Source organism: Zootermopsis nevadensis, unplaced genomic scaffold (genome assembly GCF_977971745.1).
Source record: "Zootermopsis nevadensis isolate Lab colony 2312 unplaced genomic scaffold, Znev_1.0 Znev_ptg000008l, whole genome shotgun sequence".
Taxonomy (NCBI): Eukaryota; Metazoa; Arthropoda; class Insecta; order Blattodea; family Termopsidae; genus Zootermopsis; species Zootermopsis nevadensis.
Genome location: NW_028259140.1, coordinates 15,399,232 through 15,424,496, shown reverse-complemented (window position 1 = coordinate 15,424,496; position 25,265 = coordinate 15,399,232). Strand labels below are relative to the sequence as shown.

The 25,265-nt window shown below is 40.3% G+C and overlaps 1 long non-coding RNA gene across 1 annotated transcript; it reads right to left on the bottom strand.

Moving 5' to 3' along the window:
• Positions 1 to 511: 511 nt before the first annotated feature.
• LOC147874518 (uncharacterized) lies at positions 512 to 24,943 on the bottom strand. The gene is made up of 6 exons (XR_015534209.1): positions 24,534 to 24,943; positions 23,391 to 23,735; positions 22,901 to 22,995; positions 12,553 to 15,516; positions 6,392 to 6,482; positions 512 to 1,000 (listed from the first exon to the last, which is right to left on the bottom strand). It is a non-coding gene; the product is annotated as an uncharacterized LOC147874518 (long non-coding RNA).
• Positions 24,944 to 25,265: the final 322 nt, after the last annotated feature.

Genomic DNA, 25,265 nt, shown 5'->3' with positions numbered 1-25,265 from the left:
AAAGTTTAGTTCGCATGTTCAGTTGTAAAATATCTCGACATGCAGATCTGAGTTCTAATTCCACATTAATTCACCTTTAGAACAATATACACGACCAATAAAAAGAATTTCGAAACGTTAAATTTTCGACAAAGACGTGCATTCAGTGTAACGTCGTGTAAAAATATTACACAACGTTAAACTTTAGAACTGAATCAGTGACATCATATTTATGAGGTCAATAACCTTTGCGTGGGTGTGGTGTCTGTCTGTGAGATGGCTTTATCGTGGAGGATTCCCCACATACTTTCACGGCTAGTTGGGGATTCCCACATCCTGGAAATGCCACACCCAAAGACTTTCGTAGGCATTTACGTAACATGTAAAGAGTCCGTTGTTTAGAAGGATTTCAGGAGACCAACAGCTGCAGTTTTGTATATTTTGGTTATATTCCATTGAAAGGTCGAGGCAAAAGGAATAATATACGAAACAAAGAAATCATTAATGGAAAACACAAATAGGCTAGACATAATGACACTAAGAATGACCACATTTATTTAAAAAATAAAATACATCAACTTACATAAATAACATGTCTGAATCTGTGTGCACATTTAGGATGTGCCGTGTAGTCCGATACAAGTTTACCCAAGTTTTAGGAGCAAACCCTGCTTCATCATGGGGCTCTCATGATAGAGGGAGCAAGGACCACACGGCGCAAGGGCCTAAAAGAAAGTCAGTTACCAACAGATCAAAGTGACATCAATAGAGTCGACGACGACTTGACAGAGTGTACAAATCTTTGACGGAAAAAGAAATATATACAAAAGTCTATTTCACTAAACATCAAATTCGAGATATGTACAATATTTCAATGGAAATAGTGGGTATTGTGCGTGATGACGCAGCTATGAGGACACTCTACACCCCTCTGAGTTCACGGGTCTGTGAATTTCTACGACGACGCCTCCAGCGACCGGGAGACACCAAGTCGAAGACGGAGATCGCCTTTGAAACTCTTCTGTAACAAAGCAAAATTACGAGGGTCGCTCATTAAGTAATGCCCCACATTTTTTTTCTCAGCCAATAATGAAGATAGAAAAGTGTACTTTTACATGCTTGAGATTTGATGTTTCCCGCGTTCGTGTACGGAGTTTCAAATGATTCCAACCGATAGCGGAGCTGTAGTGAACTGTTAAAATGGCGTCTGTGAACGACTCTCGTTACAAGCAACGAGCTGTAATTGAATTCCTTGTTGCTGAAAAAGAAACGGTGGTGAACATTCATAAACGTTTGTGTGCTGTGTATGGAAGCTGTGCAGTCGATAGGAGCACCGTTGGTCGCTGGGCTAAGAGAGTTAAAGCTTCAGGAAGTGAAGAAACCGAGCTCCGTGATCTGCCGCGCTCTGGGCGTCCTGCCACAGCCACCACTCCAGACATGTTGAACCGCGCGGATGCCATTATTCGTGAGGATCGGCGCATCACAACTCGACAATTGGCCCAACAGCTTTCAGTCAGCAATGGAAGTGTGATTGCAATTATCCGGGCTCTCGCATATTCGAAGGTGTGCGCAAGATGGGTTCCACGAAGTCTCACAGCAGACCACAGGATTCAAAGGAAAACGATTTCTTCTGAATTGTTGGAGCGTTTTGATGCTGAGGGAGAGGTCTTTCTGTCCCGGATCATTACAGGTGACGAAACCTGGATACACCACTTTGAGCCAGAGACAAAAAGGCAGTCAATGGAGTGGCATCATCCTCAATCACCGAGAAAGAAGAAATTCAAGACAACTCCCTCCGCCGGAAAAGTCATGATGACTGTCTTTTGGGACAGTGATGGGGTCATTCTTGTGGATGTGATGCCAAGAGGTGCGACCATCAATTCAGACGCGTACATCAGGACCCTGAAAACCCTCAAGAAGCGTTTTCGACGAGTTCGGCCTCACAAGCATCCAGCAGAAATTTTGCTCCTGCACGACAATGCACGCCCTCACACAAGTCTGAGAACCCGGGAAGAAATCACCAAATTGGGTTGGACGGTGCTGCCCCATCCACCCTCCGACTTTCATCTCTTTGGGCCACTCAAAGATGCTATCCGCGGAACAAGATTTGAAGATGACGAGAGCGTGATTCAAGCAGTGAGGACATGGCTACGTGCACAGGACAAGAGCTGGTACCGGCAAGGCATGCACGCACTTGTTCCACGATGGCGTAAAGCCGTACAAGTTGATGGGGACTATGTGGAAAAATAGTATGTGTAAAGGAAACATTGATTTATATTGTCACTAAATTTGAGCCATCTTGAATAAATATGTTCTGAGGAAAAAAATGTGGGGCATTACTTAATGAGCGACCCTCGTAGTTAAATTACGATTAGTGACAGATTTTTGTTTATGATAATATAAAATGTGATACGGAGACAGCGTTTACAGCTCAATATTAGAAATACGATGTGTGCACTGCGAGTCATTCCTTAAAATTTCTTCCATTTTTAATGAATAAAATGCTATCTAATAACGTAATTGTGAATGCGGATGATTACTGTACCAACTTAAGTATCATAACTAAGTCATAAAACCAATGTTCATCGCCAACTCTTTTGTATTCTATGAACTCTGGTAGCCCTGATTTAGTTCGAGGTTTTACTCAGTTCATTTCGAAAATGTTGAAATAGTATCCTAAAATATGCTACAAATGTCCCTACATTCAACGGAAAATAACTTTAGCTGTTTAAAAAATGTTGTTTAATAACCAAGCAATCGATTACATTTGCCAGTCATATTTGGTAAGCTGTCCATTGTTTTAATACAGAGCAGGCGAAGACCTTGAACGTGTCCCATTGCCACAGCAACGCTCCCAAGCGGCCTGCTTGTAAGTAAACCTACGCATAGAAACGCGAATCTAGCAGTTTGGAGGTTAAGTGGTTAAAACATGGAATACTAACCGGTTTTCTTTCCAACCCCAAAACCACATCTGCAAATTAAATTAAATTTCTTCAAAATACCCCTGGGAATACATCCGGTACTTCAGTTCTTGAAATAAAATTCTTTCGTAACGATTGGGACATTTATATGCGAAGACTTCAAAATCCTGAATCCTTCAACATATTTTATTTGGTAATATAATTAATGAGGGCCAGACAGGCGGGCGAATGTGTCAGGTGAAAATGTATATAAAATTTCTGGGTTACAATCTAAAAGCAAGAGACCATTGGGAGGGTTCTGGTGTACTTGTGAGAACGCTAAAATCGATTGTGGGCCTTGCATGGGAACAGGGAGCGTTCCATTGAAAGCCAAGAATATCTTGACTAGCTGAGCTCACTGTCAGTCTCTCAAGGATTCTGCCCCGCGGAGGCCTAATGTTAAAAATGAATATAGTGAATTATTCATGTGGCTGAAACTTAAATGTTTAATTGACGAGTAAAAAACTACACCTCAAATGAAATAATGTATTCAATATTATTTTAAGTACAACAAATGTCAAATAATACTCTGAAAAAATTTGAGTTCTGATAGCAGAATGTTTGTGTAATAATTCATTGTATGCGTATTACTATTAATGTTATTCTATCTATATTATAAGAACTGATAATTTAAATGCATGAAACATTATTTACCTGTTTTGTGGACCTTCGTATTTTTTAGCTGAAACAAATTAATTAGTCGGGGTATTCCATTTTATCGTAAGAGGAATTAGCACGATGTAAATTAGATACAATTAAATGAATAGCAGCTTTGTGATATATTCCAGTTCCTTGTAATTATAAGGTAAGTGAATTACGTAGGAGGAATTAAACACTCGTTCACGGAGAGACACAGAAACGGATTTTTCTCTGCGGAAGGGGGGGGTTGAATTTAAATGAAATTTCTCAGAAATTTGGTGCACAAATCGGAGAAGAATATGAAATGCTAACTGTAAAACTCCGATAAAAGCACGAGCCAAGAAGGGGTCTCCATTCGCATAATTCAATGCGATAACAGTTTCGGTAACGACTACACGATTATTGGCAGAAACTTCACAACGCGAAACTTTATAATTTGTGTCCTACTCGTTTAACATAAGACATTTGTAAGGTTTAGCGCCATGAAAAGAAAAATGTACAATGGAGTCCGTTCTGAGGCAGATTCTACAGGTTTCCTTCTTCCAACGCTGGAAGCATGAGGAACTTCAAATATGTGAAGAGACACGTGCCAACTTATTTCGTCGTATGTGGTGGTCTAGCGGTTAGAACGCTGGCCTTGTAATCCTGGGGTCTCGCGTTCGATTCCCGGCGGTGCCCGAATTTATAACTTGTGCTGGGCAAGGCCGTGGTCTAGGCAACACGGAGTTTTCCTCCGTGGCATCCCAACAATTACTCCATTCACACACAGAAGAAGGCAATGGCAAACCACTTCTGGATCATCTGCCAAGAACGTATATGAACAGGTCCCAGTCCGAGAAAAGGATGGAAGGATCCTGTTCATATGGACCTGTCGTCAGACAGAACACTAAAAAAAATAATAAAATAAGATAGCACGTCTACGATGTTTGATTGTCTCCTCCGATGGATTAGAACGTGATCAATTTGATTATGGGTCATCACGTCAGTGGAAGTCCAAATGTGTTTATGGACATCATGTTGTGGAAATTTTGTGATTTTGACAATCAGATATTTGGATGTGGCAAAGTTCACTAATCTCACCTCACCCCATTGTCATTACCAAATTCATGTAAATTCTCACTCTCTATATTTGGTCTAGAAATATCCTCCCGATCAATTTTGGCTGAATTTTTATGCGGTATCTAATAAACTGATGAAATAAACGCTCTAATTCTCCATAAAAAGATGTCTTTTACATTTTAATCCTGATCTTCAGTTTGTGCGTGCACATTTAAAAGAATAATGTCACACCATCGACTACGAATGATTAAGTCATTAATAAATTCTTTAATTTTAAATTTTTTAATTTCCGGCTGAAGACCTTTTTTCACCAAAAAAAACCGTTCCCAGGCCGTGGTTCTTATTCTCTTTTCCATGGTGTAATCAGGCCACCCAACTCCTGCATTCCTGCAACATCCAAACTATATTTCCCTACATCCATAGCTAATATAACCCACGCCCCTGTTCTATATAGGCTCCTCACGTTCCACGTTCCAATTCTCAGGCTCTTTAAAACACGGCCTATGTCGTAATTCCATAAAATCCATCCTAATCCAAGGCTTTGATGTTGTTTTCGTAACATAAAACATTTTTACTGCTAAGGGTTGTTAGCCCTACGCACAACCCCCAAATTAGAAGACCATCCCTTATCGGCTGTCCGCGACTGCTTATTCAATACATTCGCAGCTAACCTCCGTAACTGGAGGACGCGCCTTGCCTTGGGGTCAGGGACCCACCCAACATTCACAGTTAAGGTTTTATTTACATTTCGCGGATTCCAACTTTAAAGGTTCTTATAAACAATTACTAGAGAATGCTCGTTACTTTCATTATCCTACCACAGAGACCGCTGTGAGTCTCGCTCAGGATTATCTCGCGTGTTGGAAAATTCCAGGCGCGTTGCCAACTAGCTCGCATGTCCGCTACCCTCCTTTTCAGTTAGCTACATAACTGCCAAAGCCCGCACAATTCTTTAAAAGGTGGCCTAATAAATGAAATAACAGAGGTTCAATCAGTTGATCTCACAGGTCGTAGCTCAAATACCGAGTGTCTCTCTAGAGACAAATATTTACGTATGAGCATTGTAGTTGTTTCTGTGCGCAAAACAGGTCTCTAAACTGACGCCGTGAATTTCAGAAACATTCCATCAATGCCTCTCGAAAGTTTCGTGAGTAACCAATTAATACGCGTATAGTTCGTGATATATTTAGGCTCCACGTAACTTACATAATTTATATTTCGATTCTACTGTTGGTCTTCCGTGTGAACGTGTACAATAACACTGACATCTCCACACCCGTGAGAACCTATATCTGTTCATTAATCTTAAGAATTGTTCGTGTGAAGCTTACAAATAAATTGTTCAGTATTTATTGGTCTGGACGTGCATGGAGAGAAATTATTAAATGACTTAGTTTTATGAAATAAGAAACTTCACCACAAGGTGGACAAAACAATCACAAAATATTTGCAAGCTAAACGTACCACACACTCATTCTACGGTGCAGGAAATTCTTTAAAAAGTCTACTATATAATTGGCATGTTAAAGAGAGTCTTTCTGAGAAGCTATCAGTAGCTTTGCTTATCAAGAATTACTTGTCTTTATGTAACCCCAAGTTTTAGTGCTACTTTATGAAAGATTAATTTTAAGACAATTTTTGTATTTACGTTTTAGGTGTTCTGAGTGGTCTTTTGCTTTCATATTTACAAACTAAAATGTTGCATATATTTCTAATCTCTTCATGTCGTCACAAAATTTAATGTTGTTACTTACATTGTACATTGCATAGACAAAAGGATTGTAGCAGCAGTTACTCACAGCAAACCAATCGGAGCGAAACCATATGATGTTAATGTACCAGTAGCTGAAATGAATTGAAAAGTTCGCTGTAGAACATCAAAATTCAAACGTCATTATTGCATAAATCAAATAAGAGTAACTTTAGATTATTATACCAGATGTTATAGCTCGCTCAAGTAGTGGTGCCCTAAATGCGCGATGTGTAAGCCGAGAGAGGGGAGTTCAGTAGTAGTGGGGGTCGCACAGCCTCAGCTGCGGTGACGCACCGAACTAAACACAGCTAGAGCTACAAACCAACTGAAGCTGACACCCCTCTAGCGCGTGCTTCGGACGAGTCCATCTCATACGACCAAAATCAGTCCTTTGCGCATGCGCCAGCACTTTGCGCGACCTATACAACTGTACAACACATATCAAACACACAGTATTCTGTGCGCTGGTTTCTTTCCCGTCTTCAGGTGATTGCTATTCATTTAAAAGACAATCGATTTAACCCCCATATTGGAGATTATGTATCGTCTGATGTACGTGAAGCTTTTGGGATTTGAATCTACTCCAGAAACGTCGGACCTGCTCCTATAGCAGACCAGGAGAAAATCCCTGCTAGGAATTCGATATACGCGCATGCGCAGGATTTCGCTGTGAGTGACGACCCATCCTAAAAACATTCGTTCCACAACCACTGAACGAACAACAGACGACAGGCTTTCGTGTGTTCTGATGGGTACAGCTTTAAGATTACCTCACAGTGGCACAGCGATTTAATCTAGAATATTATCGCAACACCCGCAGAACACATTAGAGGTGTACAGTTCGCAGACCAGGAGAAAATCCCTGCTAGGAATTCGATTCACGCGCATGCGCAGGATTTCGCTGTGAGTGACGACCCATCCTAAAAACATTCATTCCACAACCACTGAACGAACAACAGACGACAGGCTTTCACGTGTTCTAATGGGTGCAGCTTTAAGATTACCTCACAGCGGCACAGCGATTTAATCTAGAATATTATCACAACACATTAGAGGTGTACTCACTACACACTACTCTTAACTGCTTGATGTTTTCAGTCTGGGTAGTAGCGTAAAACTCTGACGTATCACACTTCCCACCAATAGCAGCCCTCTAGTCCACCAGGCAGTAAACATTCGCCCCGCACCGCCCCAGAAACGACTTCCCCTTGCAGGGATTTTCTCGTCATCTGTGGACAGTAGTAACCTCTCGTAACACAAGTACAGTCGGTTCTATAAAAACAAGTGTTTTCCTTAGGTGTTCTGGATATAAGGCGATGTAAGTTGTAAAAGTGAAGTCACAACGCGATTGAGCACATGACAACTGGGAGAAAGGCACAAAAGAAAAGCAATTCTATGAAGTCAACGTTTTAAAGATCTCAGCTGTCATCCTATTGAAACACTAGGTGTCTAATACGAATACAAATTTAGAAAGCTCTTTAACATACACCAAAAATCATTCTAACCACGATAAGATCATTTTTAAAGGACTGACAGATTAGTTTAAAAGATATTATTCTTTTTTAAACTTAGTTATATTAATTGTATAAAGATGCTCACGTATTTAGTTCAGGGAAAATGTACTGAAGAGCACTGGAAGTCTGCAGAGGAACCCAGCAAAGACGAAACAGGGAAAACATGATCATCAACATCTTGATATCCTCCCGATCAAGAACATTACAATATATTTTTTTTAAATATATTTCACATAACTAACTGTCGCCGTCACAGTGGCCGCTTGGTCACTGGGACCGTGGGTTCGAATCCCACTCAAGCCATGGATGGTTTTCTGTGTTGTGCTGTCCTGTGTACAGGTAGAGGCCTTGCAATGGGACGATCCCTCGTCCAAGGAGTCCTACCGATCAAGCCAACGAAAATTTGGGACCCGCAGTGCTCAGGCACATGAAGAACGGGTCGTATAAAAGAATAACTTACTGTCAGCTGACTAATTCATTGGAGCACACTCTTCTTGAGAAGCTAACATTACACTCAACTACATAAATAATATTAGTGATTTCAAATATTTATGTAACCAAAACTAAAGAGCATGCAGAAATGCAACTTTCGCCACTGGAAGGAGATGTACTGTACGCACTAGGGCACGTGTTGCGATACAAGTTGAGCGACTTGTATCAGGGGACTTGAGACACCGATACATCCGTCAACATTGTACAGGGTGCTTCAAAAAGGACTTTACAACTTTGAAAGTGTATAGAAATTTATTCAGAAGGCTTACAGAATCGATTGAGGTGTCATTTTGTAGCGAAATAAATCAAGTTTTACCTCAAACAGTCATTTTGGTTCGATGTGATTGCCATTGGTGATACTGCAGACGTCCCACCTGAAATCAATTTCTTGCCAAACACGATCCAGCATATCCGGTGTCACTTCTGCAACTGAGGCGGTGATTCGAGATTTGAGCTCAGTAAGATTGGCAGGTAAGGGTGGAACATACACACGGTCTTTAATGAAACCCCATAAGAAAAAATCGAGAGGTGTCAAATCTGGAGAACGAGGTGGCCATGCTATCGGCCCTGTTCGACCAATCCACCGAACTGGGAAACGGTTATTGAGGGAATCCCGGACTTCTGTGAGGTAGTGAGGTGGTGCGCCGTCTTGCTGGAAGTGAATGCGTCCTTTTTGGTCATCTTCGTCTAACTGTTATATGAGAAAATTTTCGAGCCATTTTCAAATGCACTGCCGCTTGCGCTCGCGGTGACGGAATTCGGTACTACAGCACAACGTGAGTCAAACTTGAATTGTTTTGCTACAAAATGACACCTAAACCGATTCTGTAAACCTTCTGAATAAATTTCTATACACTTTCAAAGTTGTAAAGTCCTTTTTGAATCACTCTATATGTTAAGATGTCGGAAGAGGAGGTGCTGTTACTATGCATTTAGCTGAAAAGAAATCGAAGCGCGAAACGAGAGCGTGGTTAAGAAAGTTTTTAGTATACTCTCAAACCTACAGATGTCAGACGGATCATTTTGCAACTTCACCAGAATGACGACAACTGATTTCGAGGAACTGTTGAAAATGGTTGGGAGTTCAATTGCGAATTTCGAGATTCAGTGAAACCAGAGACAAGATTAGCTATAACCTTGAGATATTTGGCTTCTGGGGATCCCTATACATCCCTGATGTACACATTTAAAGTCTCGAAGCAACTCATGAGTGAAGTAATGCCAGAATTGTGCCGATGTCTGAATGTTGGTGCATTTTCGCTTCGATGATGTTTCGTGGTGTTCCCATTTCTTCCGCGATGCTGTTCCATAATTCCAATTTTTAGAATCGTCATGTTGCCCGTTCCACAGACATTGATTTCCGTGGTATAATTCAATCAATTTTAAAGCACGATCGTTCGACCACTGTACATTCGTTGCTGGTCCCACGACACGTCCACACTGCACGCAAGCTGTTGCAACACCCGAGACGTCCTTTGATGTTCCTTCCTCTCATCCGATAACCGGGCACATGATATTTGTTGCGGAAGACACTGCCACTCGTCGAGGCACATCAAGCGACTTTGTGCCCTGGTGCGTACAGGCCTTAAGATATTTTTTACCACGCAAGAGAAGTGGAGTAACTTCAAAGATTGCCACTAGGAGCGCAACTGTTAAAAAAACAGAAAAAGCATTTTATCTACTCGAGTTCCATTCCACAAAATCTGTAACCAATGTTCAACGTGGTTTCTGGAGGAAGATCCATAAGAATACTCAATGTGGGTTGAGTCTCCATTTTACTGTCAACAGTTGATTTCCTGGTGGTCATTGTTGGAGTTACGAGATTTCTCCCACAAGCCTCCAACAATTTCTTTTAATTTGAAGTTTGACTTTTCCAAATGCGGATGTTTAATTTCCTTATGCTTTCCAGGCGTCGCAAAATAAATATTTTAAACCGCTTAAATCATTTTTTACCGTAATGCCATTTGTACTTTAATTCCAAATCAATGTTTCTCATTTAATTTCATAGCATTCTTAAGAAATGGCAGCATATAGACTCTAGCAAAAATATTATTTTTAGTTTTGTGTTACGAGCATTTTCTTTTGTGTACAATTTACTAAGTGTCTAGAGAGGGGCTCAAACTTTATGGCCAGTGACAAAATCAATGCAAATTAGGCTAATAATTGGCGAAGTTGTAGTATATTTGATAAGGCATATAATCGTAGACCAAATACAATTTGTTTTGGCATCGATTAAAATGGCACTGCTAACAGAATAGCTCAGTAGAGTTCACAAATGTGTCTTTTTGTTATAGTCAAGTATTCCACAATCTTAAGAAAGTTGTTTTGTAAGCCTTTAACCAGGAAACGTGGCCTCACGTATCAATGGGTAAACCCAGACTGAGGATCTTCCCAGCCACAACGACGAGAATAATTTCAGGGCCCAAGTGAATTTAGCAAACAGCGTGAGGCAGAGTTTCAAACTTCCGTTCCTCAACAAATATCCTAAGGATGTTCAAATTATAGGATCAGATTGGCAGAGAACATGATACCAATGAGAGACACGAGAAATGCATATACTGTTTTGATCCGGAAACCTGTAGCAAAGAAACTACTTGGAAGACAAGCTTAACCTTAAAATAGACCTAAATTAATAAGGTGTGGATCCAGGAGGCTCGGGTTTGGGGCAGATAGTGGTTCATTTAAAAACGGTAAACTCACTTTGGGTTCCATCAAAGGCAGAAAACTTTTAACCACCTGAGCAGCTATTATCTTCTCAGTTAATTACATTTTTAATAAACAGATTTTTGCCTAGACAATGCATAACAAGTAACTCGCCTCACTGTTGTGTGCACGGAAATCTAGTTATTTTCTCTTCGTTCAGAAATAATTTAAAAATCTTTGCAAGAACATGTAAAATGACTTTATTCCTCTACGCCTTGGAAAACGGGCTTCAATTTTTGCGTGCCGTCCCGCAGAAAACGGACTCAGGAAAGGACATAAAGCCAAGCGTCTGAGAATAAAGTAATTAACCTTCAAGTCTATAAAAGGTAAATCTTCCTTGATGAACTAATTTACTATCAACTACTCAAAGATGGCTGTGTACCATGAAATTACTTAATTTGCTATGTAGCTATAATTAAATTAAATCATTGTAAACTTTATAATTCGGTTTCAAATTATCTACGTCGTAAAATCTATTAAAACTGTTGAAACAAAAGAATGATTTGTCGCGCCTTGTGCAATGAAGATTTCTTGCTAAGTGCGCCCTCATAATAAAACTCTGTAACAGAATACGAAGGCTCGAAAAAGTGTACAGAGAATAGAAATACACTTTAATAAACACCAGCTCAAAGAACTCGTCGAATTTAACAAATTTTTAAAATGCCTCAAAATCCGCGATTGCTTAAGAATTTGGCTGACAAATTGTTGTTCTTCTAAACTTCTTTCAACGCGCCGTGTAACTACACATTTCATAGTGGTAACTTACGCAAATGAAGAAGGCACAGAATTTCTGATAAACTACGGTACAATTAACAATATGCAATAATTTCTGTCGATTGTGTTAACCTGGTTTGAGACTAATGTAGTCTTCAACGTGGTTACAAACGTTCCTCCGAAACGTCGGTATCACAACCCAGAAGATCACAATGAACGTCTTCACGGCCGCGTTAAATTTGCACCAAAATAAAATTACTGTTACTGTCAACAGACAAAGTTTTGCAAAGTTACCAAAGGAGATTCTTAATGCGAACTTCAAGGTTCAACATTGCTACCAGTAAGTGCCATTGTACCCGTTCTGTGAACCGCTTGGTTTCTTTAATGTTTTCAGAACCAATTTATCTTTAAGTAACATTTAGGTCCTACCAAGTGGATTCCCCGCCAAACCAACATTTCGCGGTACTTTTCTGTCTCCCGCAAGAAATCTACCTCCTCCGTCTACCATAACCTTCATTTCATGTCATGTATAAGCGACTAGCCGCGTGTTGTCGCGCGCGGCTGTTATTTGTATTGCTTTTTATAGGTGCAAAACCCACTGACGCGGCGCGGCTATACTGTGTTTGCCGCGCGTAGTCGCCTTGTGAAAGTCGCGAGTTAATAAACCGCGCGCGACTAGTCGCGCCAGTGGGTCCCTGGCCTAAAGCACTTTCAGACATTGAATGTGGCTGTTTCCTACCTCAGAGGATTGACAATTTCCCGCTGTCTCTCAACAGCGATGGCTGTGACGGTGAAGGCCGCCACGTGGACGAACGGAGTGAATGAGCAACGTGACGTGGGGCAGGTTCCATTGTTGGAACAGCGCATTCTGAATCTGTGGAAACAAACGAATACGGAATTGCCCCCTGAGGGCAAATATGTAAAATATTCACTCACAACTACTCTGCGGCGAAAAAACATGAAAAATTCAATACACCTCACAAAAACGTATCCGAATCTTAACAATTCAAAGACAGTAAGATAAAAAGAAGGACAGACACATCCATTTACTTCATGCATGTGAGGAATACATCTGACCGAAGACACCTACAATTTAACAAGGAACAGCCAGACCTGTAAATCGAAATATATCTCAGTGTCATGTCAGGATAATGTGGAGAATGTCGACAAAAAGCCCCATTAATTATTTCATAACGATGCCACAGATATAATTTAAATCACATTAAACTGCCTGTATGCTTAATGAATTGCAATTACGCTTAGTTCTTACTTTTTAAAAAAAATTCAAGTGTAATATTAAGTCGCGTCGAATAATACAATCATCGACATACTAGAAGGGATTCTGGAGAAATTCGTTTTTACCTAATTTAAGGTGCTATTCCGACATGTCAGGAGTAACTGAGAAAAACCGTGGAAAGCAGAGTCTGGATAGACGGTCTCAGGGGTTTACGTATTCACCAACCCCGTCCAACAACTTGATCCAGCGCACTGAGGCCCTTCACAAAGAAATCCTGGCGGAACACCTTTAACCAGGTCGTCACTGCACCTATAACACTCATTCACACAAAACAACAACGCCGTTTAGAGGAACCCTTGGTCGCCCTCGGTGGACTAGTGGTTTGCGTGCTCGCCACTGGACCCAAGGTGCGCCCTACCGGCGATCGTGGCAACACCCAGAGACCGGGAGGTGGTACGGCCGTAGGATTACAGAGGTTAAAACCAAAATAATATAAAAGCAGTTCCAAATAATCAAAATATATTAAAAAGTACATACCGAGTGAAGTCAAGTAACGAAACCAACAGCCAAACAAAACTCACTCTGCCTGGGATACCGACCAGCAACTTTCGACATATCCAAAACCGAACGCAAGACTAGACGTAGCTCACAACAGGCAGGAAAATGCTGTCTTCAGGCCCTCTCTCTCCGGCGACGTACCCAGCGCGGCGAACACACACAGACTGCCCGTCGCACTGACTCGTAATGACATCGTAGCCAGCGGCTCCAAAGATCGCGGAGATGCGGGAGATATGTCACTCCGAGCCACGAGGCATGGCTCAGAGGTCGATTAATTTTTAAGGGTGATAAAAATCCGTAGCACAACTTCCTTCGGAGGTGGAAGTAAAGCGGCCGGTCCCATTTCGTAGATTTACGGCGTGTAAAAGAACCTTACGAGATGTTTCGTAAGCAAAATTCTAGCGGCCATTTCTCGCCCAAAAAGTCTCCTGGTTAACTGGTAGATGGCTCTAGCAGTCAAGTCAGGATTGAGTAGAAATTGTGCATAGGCAGTGGGCTAGTCACTCACTACTCATAAATGCACGCTTCAAGACTAAGAAACCTCCGGAAGGAGGCTGCGATGACCCGCTATTGGGTTAAGCTACTAATAGACAGACAGAAAGGACCCGGGCTGTTGCTTGTGGTGACGCGCGCTGTCGTGAAGCAAGGTCACGCTTTTTGGAGTCTATCCTGCCATCTTTTGACGAACAGCTTCACACATCCATCCATTTCGCACTCATCACCTCTATTTTTTAACGGCGTTCTTAAGTTTAAGCTAGTAGGAGAATAGCAAAGTACGATTAATTCAGCGGTCACTTCCCCTCTTGTTGTGACGTATCTCAACGTCAGATTTACTGTCTACGCAGGCGCGAGAGGGGCGAGAACAGCTGATCACACGCGAATGACAGACATTAACTTGCCACCGAGAGAAGGGATCAGTCGGTAATACAACCTGCGAGCTGGCAGAGTGATAGCGGGCATAAGGGAGAACTAGCTCGACAAAGGCCACGTTTATTGTGGCAGGTTTTTGTTGAAGGTACGGTTCTGGGAAGATTTCTTAGATTTTGTGTGTGGTCATGACATAGTGGGGCGGGAGGTGAGGTTTTTGAAATTAAAGGGTTTGTAAGCTACTGTAAAGAAAGAAGAATTATCGCGGGATGTGTTAGGAATCCAGGAGGATTAGTAATCTACACGAGGGATGGTATAATCCAAATTTTAAAAGATAGTTGGAGGAAAAGTATGAAGATGTTGAGCGTTCGGTTCGCGGATACGCGATTTTTCATAGTGGGGATATGAACGGTCGGGTAGGAGTGTCAGACGGGTTGCATGCGTCCTAAGACGCGGCGACAGACATGGACGGACCCTTAAGGTAATCTTTCCTCACGTCAGAGCGTCATTCTTAGTGGTCGCTGTCATGGACACGGAAGTCTTTATGAGTAACGACGTACTCGGTCTCCAGACAGAACGGAAGGAGTTTGAGAAATGTAAATTTCAAATGAAGGTGCACACGCACTTACCTGAAAGGGTGAGGATAACATGCCAATGACGTCAGCGAACGCCAGATTAATGACGAAATAATTTGTTCCCGTCTGCATGCACCGAGTTGTGGCGACCACCCACGTGATCAGGATATACCCAAAGACCGCAATGAGCGAAATCATTCCGAAGGAAAAAAACAGCAAATCAATGGGACTTGTCGGCACTTCAGACGGATTTTCAGAAGCGTCCTCCGACTTCTCCTCTGGTAACTCTATATTTCTCTTCGTGCTGCTGTGGCTGTCCAGATACATTCTGCTTGTGATGATCACTCAGCTAAGTCTGTCACACTTCTTGAATTTGATCGTAAAAAGTCGTCAGTTACTATCATCACTATAGTTACTTCCCAATGATCCATTTGATGGGAAATTTTGAGTGGGAGTACGCGCCAATCTGAAATAAGGAAAATTTCAAGCTTAGTTTGTTAAATTTTATCATACTCTCCAGAAGGATATATAAATGAAATCGCTTAGCATAACTTACAATAAAAATCAGGCCAAGGCAATCTTTATGCGTCTAGGACGACGAATGTCCTTTTCTGGAGTTGTCAGTGCCAAAGAAGTTTTAGTCTAATTTTGCAGAGGAGTTAAGACGCCAGCAAGGAATTTAGAAACGTAGGCTAATATAAACAGATGTGAACGCGTGTGGGGCAGATGAGAAATTAGTACCAACTTTTAACCCAAAAAGAGAGGAAACATGAAAGGGAAGATAATATTTAAACGAATCTTGAATAAATACGATATGGAGATCTGTTATGATAAACCCTTCCGTTATTATTATTTAGTGTTCTGTCGGGCAGCGCCGGGAATCGAACCCGAGACCCCAGGATTACAAGGCCAGCGTTCTAACCGCTAGACCACCTCATCTTATTATAATTTAGTGTTCTGTGTGACGACAGGTCCATATGAACAGGATCCTTCCATCCTTTTCTCGGACTGGGACCTGTTCATATACGTTCTTGGCAGATGATCCAGAAGTGGTTTGCCATTGCCTTCTTCTGTGTGTGAATGGAGTAATTGTTGGGATGCCACGGAGAAAAACTCCGTGATGCCTAGGCCACGGCCATGTCCAACACAAGTTATAAATTCGGGCGCCGCCGGGAATCGAACCCGAGACCCCGGGATTACAAGGCCAGCGTTCTAACCGCTAGACCACCGTGGCAGTGCACCCTTCCGTTATAGTCAATTAAGGATATTTGTTTTCCTTCTTACACCCACCATTTTATTCGTATGACACAAAGAATTACTGTACCAAAGTTTTGTATTTCCCACACAACATTGTATGGCGTTATTTCAAGTGACGCTTGAATCGAGCCCACCTCACAAGTCTTTTCGTCCACCATGTTTGTATTACCTATTTTAGGGTAAACACCAATGACATTTAGCTCATACAAAATCTCATCCAAATCCGTCCGTCGGTATTCGAGTTTAATACATTCGATCAGATTCAGGACCACAATAAAATTTATCAACATATTTTTACTTCACTTTTATAATTATATTTCTCTCCGACGTTGTATCAACCTTTATGACTCTTTGATTGTCCGTCTCGTATTCGAAATACACAATTTATTGTTTACATGTATGAAATTCTAGTATAAATTTCTGAAGAACTACGCACACCATCAAATTTGTAATGTAAAAAGTCGTTATCACGATTAAGTCATACATTCTTCAAGCTTTAAACATTTTAAAATGTTCTTTTTGTTCCAAGCAGTATATAACAACGCAAAAACAAATCTTACCTTCAGTTCTTCTTTGGCTGTTGTCTATGAAACACATTTTATACTTTTCTATGCGTTATTCTTAATGAATTAAAAGAGCCCTTTATGATAACACACAACAGAGTTATCAACCAGCAGAAGTTGTTTAGGATTACAATTGACAGTCTCCTTTACACTCACTATGTTTATATGATAAATTTTTGTTAAGTCGGTCCTGAAGAGATGTAACAGCGAGAACAATGACACTGATTGTCTCTGGTAACGTAAAACTCAGAGCGTCTCCTCAAACAGTTTCTAGTCGTACAGACAAAATGAATAAACTCCGCGCCCGACGTCAGCTTTGAACTGCGTGTCCATGCCAGAATGCGCCTGCGCCAAACTTCCCCACTCCCACCTCAAATGTAATCACTAGACATTATGTGTATTGTCATTTCGCTTTCAGTCACCACAGAATGGATTTCCCATGACCTCTTCAGATTCACAGTTACATTCTTATATTATTTGTGATTTATGAAAATAAACCATCAATAGGTCCGATTCGTTGATTGGGAGTATAATTAGTGAATATTAAATAAAGAATGTTTGCAAAGAAGTGGCCGTGGATTTCTTTAAGTTACTATCGCGGCATTTTTGTGGAGAAACAAAGGAAAACACAAGTTATAAATCTGAGCACCACCGGGAATTGAACCCGGGACCCCAGGATTACAAGGCAAGTGTTCTGACCGCTAGACCACCGTGCCGTCTTGGAAACTCATACCTTCCAAATATGAAATGTTAACGGTCGTTAGAATTTATTCCGGAAAAATTATTGAATATGTTTCGGTCTTTGTTTTGTTTGTTTGTTTAGGTTAACAATCTAACCATAATTTTATCCGAAAGGCCAGATTTTGTACAGGGATGTCCAAATGTAACTGTCCCTTTACAACGACGTGCATTGTTATATTTCTTTGTGTTTTAATCACAGTTGCCCTGTCTCGTCTTTAAGCAGCCTGGCATCGTTGCTGCTTTTGGTTACGCGCTTTTATTTAGCGCGCCATCTTGGTCTTTCTCGTCTCTGGACACGCCTCTAACCAAACAAACGCCAAGCTGTGTTCACACTGAACACTGTTCTTATTATTACGAGTTTAAATTGCAAATTAATTGCTCTAATATTAGTTTCGGTTCATTTTGCAAAATTTAGAGCATAAACAATTAATAATACAAATTGCTTATTATTGCTTTTGAGCATTAAATAATTATTTGTTTTTTAACATTGCACTATTTTGTTCCCACGATTGTCAGCGGCGGATTGATATTAAGAGGGGAAGGCCGAAGGACTCGTGGAATGATCTTTCCCCTAATCGCTTTGTGGACCACAAATCTCGCATGGAATAAACTGGACACGAACCTGGGCCTTGACGTCGAGAACCAAGCGACTAACCGCCTGAGCTACGGCACGGCCTTATTTCCATTTTACACGTGATGGCAACATGACAAACTTAAGTACGTAAGTAGAAACAAATTTAAGAAGATACAATCTCGACAGATGCACCGACAAACTGCGTTGGTTTTAAAGTCTAGGAGCTTTACGTGTGAAAGAAAGTCTTTCGTGATCATCAGACCAGTGGCAGAAAAATTGTCACCTGTAGATGGAGCCTTGTAACTCGAAGCATGGAAAAGTTCTTTCTACGCTAAAGGGCAAAGGATTTTGTAACTGTAATTCACTGCTCATAAAACTCATTTGACTCCAAAAAATCAAACTGTATTCTATTTCAGTGTTAGAAATATCTTTTACGTACATCCCAGGACTTGACGATTTAAAACCGTGAATCCAATTGCTTTGTGTTGGTACTGTGCAGATGTAGGACATAACTCCCTGTCTCCATTTACCCAAGCCGATACAATAAAGATCAACAGGTCGAAGACAGCCCTGAAGATGGAAGCAATATGTTCCTCCAAAACGTTGCCATCTACCGACGAGTTCACACGATGCCACAACAGAAAACATTTTCTTCGTCGCCGTAGACACAAACGTCTACGGAAATAAGGGCTAACTTATGCACAACAAATCCTTCGAGATTGAGGCAAAGTCAAAATATCTGGGAACGTGAGTAACAAATTTAGATTAACATTCAGGAAGAGTTTAAGGGGACAGCAAATTCGGGGCACGCTTGTTACCATTCAGTTGAAAATAATATATATTTTGAAGATTAAAATATATTCTCCACCCATCTGTTTACAACACGAATTGTTCTTGAGTGAATATATAGATAATAAAAATTATGACTTGTCTACTTATTGCAGACGTTGAATCCCTCAAAGCGGAAATGAACCTTGGATTATTTGAAGCCGCTTATTTAACTGGAAAGGAACGCCAATGCAGGGTAAATGAATCGGGAAGGTGGGCATTTTTGCAAACATATTAAGACCACGATAAACTTTGTTATTGAGCCTACAACTAATTTCCCTGGACCTGAGGGCATTGTGTGCCGGATAAGTCAGGTCCTCAGTTTGTGGACTTTGACGTATGCTTCATGCACACGAAACACGAAGCTGGAACTCTTAACATTTTCCGTAAAAAAAAAAAATTAAAGGACGAGAAACCTCATTAAGGATAGTCGATCTTGGGGCTTAGATATAAACATTAAAAGTAAAATTTAAAAACGTAATATTTTCCCTGTGCTTAAGCATCGAGCTGTGAAAACGCATTGGAGAAAAGAAATACACGAATTCTTAATCTCGCCGTTGATTACGAAGTGAGTCACTGCGTCAAGCTCTGGCCGCTTTACCTCTTGCTGGGGAAATTGTGTCACCGTGCCGGGAGTCGAATTCCAATCTTCCAGCCTATAATCAGTCCCTTTAGCGACCAGCCTTAGTTCTGTTGAAACTGTTTACGTTTATTTGCAATTATAACCGTGTTACTGAAAGTCGTACATTTTATAACGTGCGTGTGTGTTTCTCCATAGCCCGAGGGCTGCTAGGAGCAAACTCCAAATATACATACAAGAGGGTGATTTCTACTCAGCATAATTCTCATAAGTATGGAGCAGGACTGGTGCAAAGTCTTGCATTGTAAGTTAGAGTCTGAAACATAAAACCAACAGCTCCCTTATCCGTGACATTCAAATTTCTTTGTATGCATTGATGATGTGTCAGAGTACTTGTTTACTTGAAAATTAACAAATTGTATTTTAATCCTCCGGAAGGACACGCAGATTTCGCATTACGTCTAAGTATAATTTACAGCTACTTGCATTTCGTAGTTGCAGTCATAAAAAAATAGGTAGACGAGCCTCTCAATCTATAATTTGCACAGAAAATTCTCATCGTGGTTACCCCTTCCGAGTTTTGTTCTGTCTTCGACTTTCTCTCCCTGATTTACCGGAAAACAAAGTTTTTGCACGCCTGTGGGAAGAAAGAAAATTTGCTTTTAAAAATCTTTGTGATTTTCTTTCCTTAGATCTTGGTTGTGACAAAATAGTCATTCCCCTTCCTTTTAAGTCCCCACCCAGGAAACTCCATTACCCTACTCGTAGGCTTATTTTCTTGGTCGGAATCTAGTTTCATAAAATTAGTTAGCAAAATGCCAAAGGGGAAAAAATAGATCTTCTTAATCTTCTGGCCGTAAAGGTTTCAGATTGATGTGTTTAAAATTCGACGACCTTTTCTCTGGCGACTCTGGTTTATTTTTTGTGTAATATCAAAGGGAAAGTTACAAAATATTTTAATTACATCACGATTATTCTGTCTTCTGACGAGGTTTCGTGAAACCCATTTTATTTTGCATAGATAAGTAATTGAAGGAAAGATTCAGCTCAAAAAAGGTTAAATGTCTCTGCTCTCTCCTTAAGATATTTAAATTAAAACCAAATTACTTTCTTTCGTGTTGTGCGTTGTAGTCAGTATTTTGCGAAAAATGCTAAATTGTTGGAACTTTGCTTCTAAAGAAGGTTCCATCAGTTCGATAAACATTCAGAACATACTCTGAAGAGCTCTGAAAGTTATCTTAACTGGTATGGACCGTTCAGGCACTAAACATGATCCTGAAGACAGAAAGAACTGAAACATATTTTGTGGATTCCTGTGATCAGGGAAGGATTTAGGATAAGGCGATTCACATGACGTCCTTCGACGTCGCGCTTGGTTTCTGCATGGTTTCATAATTTATAACGAGGCCACACAAACAACTTCAATCTCCATGAAAACTAATTGGGGTTAAAAGGGTTTTCAAAATTTCAATTAGGATGAGATAAAATGACAATCTCATTTCCTAAATTTTAAAGACTTATGAAGTATCCCTATGACGACGACACTCTCATCCACTGTTCGTCTGTACGTTTATAATTTCTGGAGAATACGTAGAGTAAATTTAATTCCTGTTGCCTGCATGAGTATTTTATCATCATCTATGGTGCTTCGGCCCATTTTCGAGCCATGACCTCGCTATGTTTATTTTATAACAGATTTTATTACAATTACGATTTACAGCGTGATGTCACATAGGCTAATAATTTATGCAGATATAATTCAAGTGAGGTTTCAGGTTCTCAAGGCGTCGGGTATAAATATGACCAAGTTGTAGATTGTTGAGCCGTGCGGTGTGGTAGAAGTTTACCGACGTTACAGCCCAGAAGAAAGAATTCTTCATCACTAATATCGTTTTGTTTGAAAGTTATCGTGATGCACTCGCCCTTTTGCTAAAGCTTTCCCAGAAAATGATTCTTGTAGTCAATACCGATTTCTGCTTCCATGAAATTCACGTCACTCTGTAACATGAATAGATTTTAACGGTCCCGGGCGGCGGAGAAAACGTGACAAGTGAATATCCGTGGAAGAGCGTGGAACATGCCTATTGTTAATGTATTATTCTCCATCAAAACTTCCAAGAATTTTATTTCGTGTTCAGATACTCTTAGACATTTCAGCAACTTACTGAGTAATGTTTACTTGTTATTATATTGGCTATGAATGTCACTGCTGACGTCACAACCAAAGCCCGTAATAGTTATTTATCTCGTAAAGTGACTTCATGGCGCACGACCCTCTTGTCGATGTTGGTCTTCTGGGTTGTGACGCCGTATGGTCTTGTAGGTAGTAACTTTTGCCTCAAAGATGTAGGCTGTTGACTTCCACCTAAAAGTTCACATGTCTACATTCCATGGTCCTTCATTAAATTATATTCAGTTTCAGTTCTGGCCATTCCACACATTCAGACAACGTTTTTGTAAGACACATTTTTAAGTTGTCCTTCCTTCTATGTTTCTCTTTCCGCAATGGTCCCTTCTCTTCAGCATTCCTGACTTGACTTCATTTCTCCCCCGCGCTACATGATTATCCAAACCAATTCTTTCTGATTCTACTATTCTGATGGTTTTAGATAGATGGTACACTATATAAAGTTCAGTATTCTCGAAACCTTGCTTGCCTTTTCTTGGGTTCAAAATCTTCAGATCTTCGTTCTCATATACTCTAAATCTGTGTTCATTCCTTATAGTTTAAAATCTGTACAGAAAAACAGACATGAATGTTTTGTACATTTTTACCTTCTTATTCTACCTGTCATATTTAACGACTCATTAATAGCTCGTTTTATATTGCCAATTACTAAGATGGTCAATAAATAACGAACTGAAAATGGCGTGGAAAGAGATCGTGACCTAATTTAATTAAATTTCCCGGAATTTTCCTAGGAAAAGCCAGGAGAAATCAGGAAAAATCTCAGTTTGGATAATCGGTTTAACGGACGATGTTTGAACCATGCACTTTTCGAATGCAGTGGTGAAGACATCGGACTGTGGTGCCCTTTCGCGGAGTCCTAAAGCTACAGTCGTGTTTCCTGAGACAGAGTTCTTTGCTGTGACAGTATACCAGGTAAAATGTAACAAGTTTATCACATCTCTTTAAATTGAACTCTTAAGTAATAATTACCAAAATAGAGTTTGTTTTGAAATTACAAATACGTGAGATACACATTTTTCTATTAGTGTTATAATTAAATTTCAAAGCTCTTTGTTATTCTCCATATGAATTATGTAACTTCTTAGGTCTGTCCTACATAAGGCCTCCAGAACTCACCCCGCCTCTTGCCAAAACGTTAGTTAAAACCAGACATTCGACGTGGCTCTCACCCGGAAGCCAAAGTTGTACGTTGAACTCCAGCTGCAAAAAACCTGTGGACAAGAAATATAATTTGTATGGTGCATTGGACTAGCAAAAGGAGTGTTGTTAAGCGTATTTATTTCAGGAATGAATATTTGTATGATACTGTATGACTTCTCAGTTGTCCTACATGCTTTATTTATTATGTGAAAGTATTTATAACATTTAAGTCACTAAGCAGTCTCTTCCCTCTTATCCGTAGCTTGCAGATCCTCTCGTTGACTGCCTCAAATTCCAGTATGCTCTTCCGCGTTCTCCTTGTTACTATGAACCCAGTTCCATACCATCCATCCGAGGCTCTTGTCTTTGTTTCATAACAGTCTGTGTTTTACAGGGTGAGGTTGTCAACCTTACGCCCAAAGCCCAACCTGGAGGACCAGGGTATATCTCTTTGTCTGGCCCTTACCCGTATTGACCTGTCCGGCTTGGGAGGCCATATCGGCAGCTAGGCTACCGCCAGCATAGCTCTCAGGTTCCCATATTCCTGGTGTCCACATTTATAATGTCCAGACCTTGCCCGATGTTCGTCCAAATTTGATGTCTGTTCACCACACACATCGCAGCACACTAAAGTGCTAGTTTCTCCAATGCGTTGGAAATGCTGGTGAGCCAGCTTTTTGCCATGGTTGTACCACTGACCCCAACCATTGCTGGAGATGATGGTAGGCTGTCACACGATTCTTCTTCAGGAGCAAGAAATTCTGGGCGAAACTCTTCACTTGGACTTGGACTGATACACGTAGCAAAATAACTAAAACAGAAAATACTAATAACAGTGATTTACAAAGTTTTGTACTTCACTCAGTAAGCATACTCTTATAATACACAATAAATAACTGCATCAATTTACACAGATGTCTAACTATAATCTACTTTGTTACACTGCAAAACTGTGTATCATCAGGCTCCCTGCATTCCAAATGCTGAACAGTAGCTGTATGAGCCTATAAATGCTTCACTGCAATATAAATGCCACAATATAGGCCATGTAGAGCCACAAAGCTACAGCTGAACCCACTGAACATACAAAACAGTTAAATAGTTTGAAATAAAGCAAAAATGTTTCAGCAAAGTGTGTGCTGTGTTCATATTACCAATTTATGCAAAAATAAAATACAATGAGTACAAAACAAAGCAACATAATTTATAACACGAACTACACGAGGTGTTCAAAATGGCATACACTGGTTTGCCCAAAAAGGATAATTCATCATAAACAGTCAGTGCAAAGAGCCTGCCATTTTACAAAAAGTGGATATTTCTGGTTATTCCTTCAACCCTTGTGATGTGGAAATTTCAATATACAGTACATAATTACAAAAACCATTCAATAAATGCATCTCAAAGAAACCACAAAAAATTAATTAATTTAAACTGTTGAAACGTTTTCTACATTTGTTAATTGTTAATGACATGGCAAACAAGTGCCAAATCTTGTCATTTGGCATACTGAGATGCCGACAACGGGGCGGAATTAGGTAATTAAATTCAGAATTTATTCGAAGCAATCAGGTTATAGTTACATGTGGAAACGTAATGAAAATGTTACCTATTCATCTCATCCTCCATGTGCTGTTTCAATTCAAAATCAGAAAATGGAGCAAGGAACTTATGAAACTGCCAACGCCATCCACTACATTCAACATGACTGCGTGACTGATATAATGTTCACAACTAACACGAACACCAAGGCTTCAAAATGAACATTATTTAAATGTGACAACGGCTCTGGACACGAATCACCAAGTGTTTCAAAAACACGTTTTCAAATATTTGATGTTCACTTTGACCATAACGTTATAAGGTTGGTAGCTGGCACAGATTGCCAACGTTAGCTTGTTGTCTGATATAGCAAGCCTCTGAGTAGCTGCAAACTGTTCAAATTGTATAAATAAGCACGATTTTCCAACAGAGGAATATTGTGGTCCTCGAAAATAGAGAACTAAATCCCAAATATACTCACAGCCTACAGAAGATTGCAAATATTAGTTGGAATTTCAAACTGTCAGATTGGCTCTCCTGATCACTGCCTTCTTGATTGAAGTATATCTAATGTCTGCCTGTACGCAGTAGGCTTTTTTTACAATGTAGTAATTGGTGCAGGAGACCACTGTCCTGAATTTTACTTCTATTTAGAGAGATCATTACAAAAAATTTGGCTAACTGCAGATGTGAATCCGAAAGCTTTGCTCACCTGGCTTACTCCCAATTACTTAGTCCACTTGGACCTTGTCCTCCACCACATACTTAATAGTTTCAATCAGCAATAGTGACAGACCAA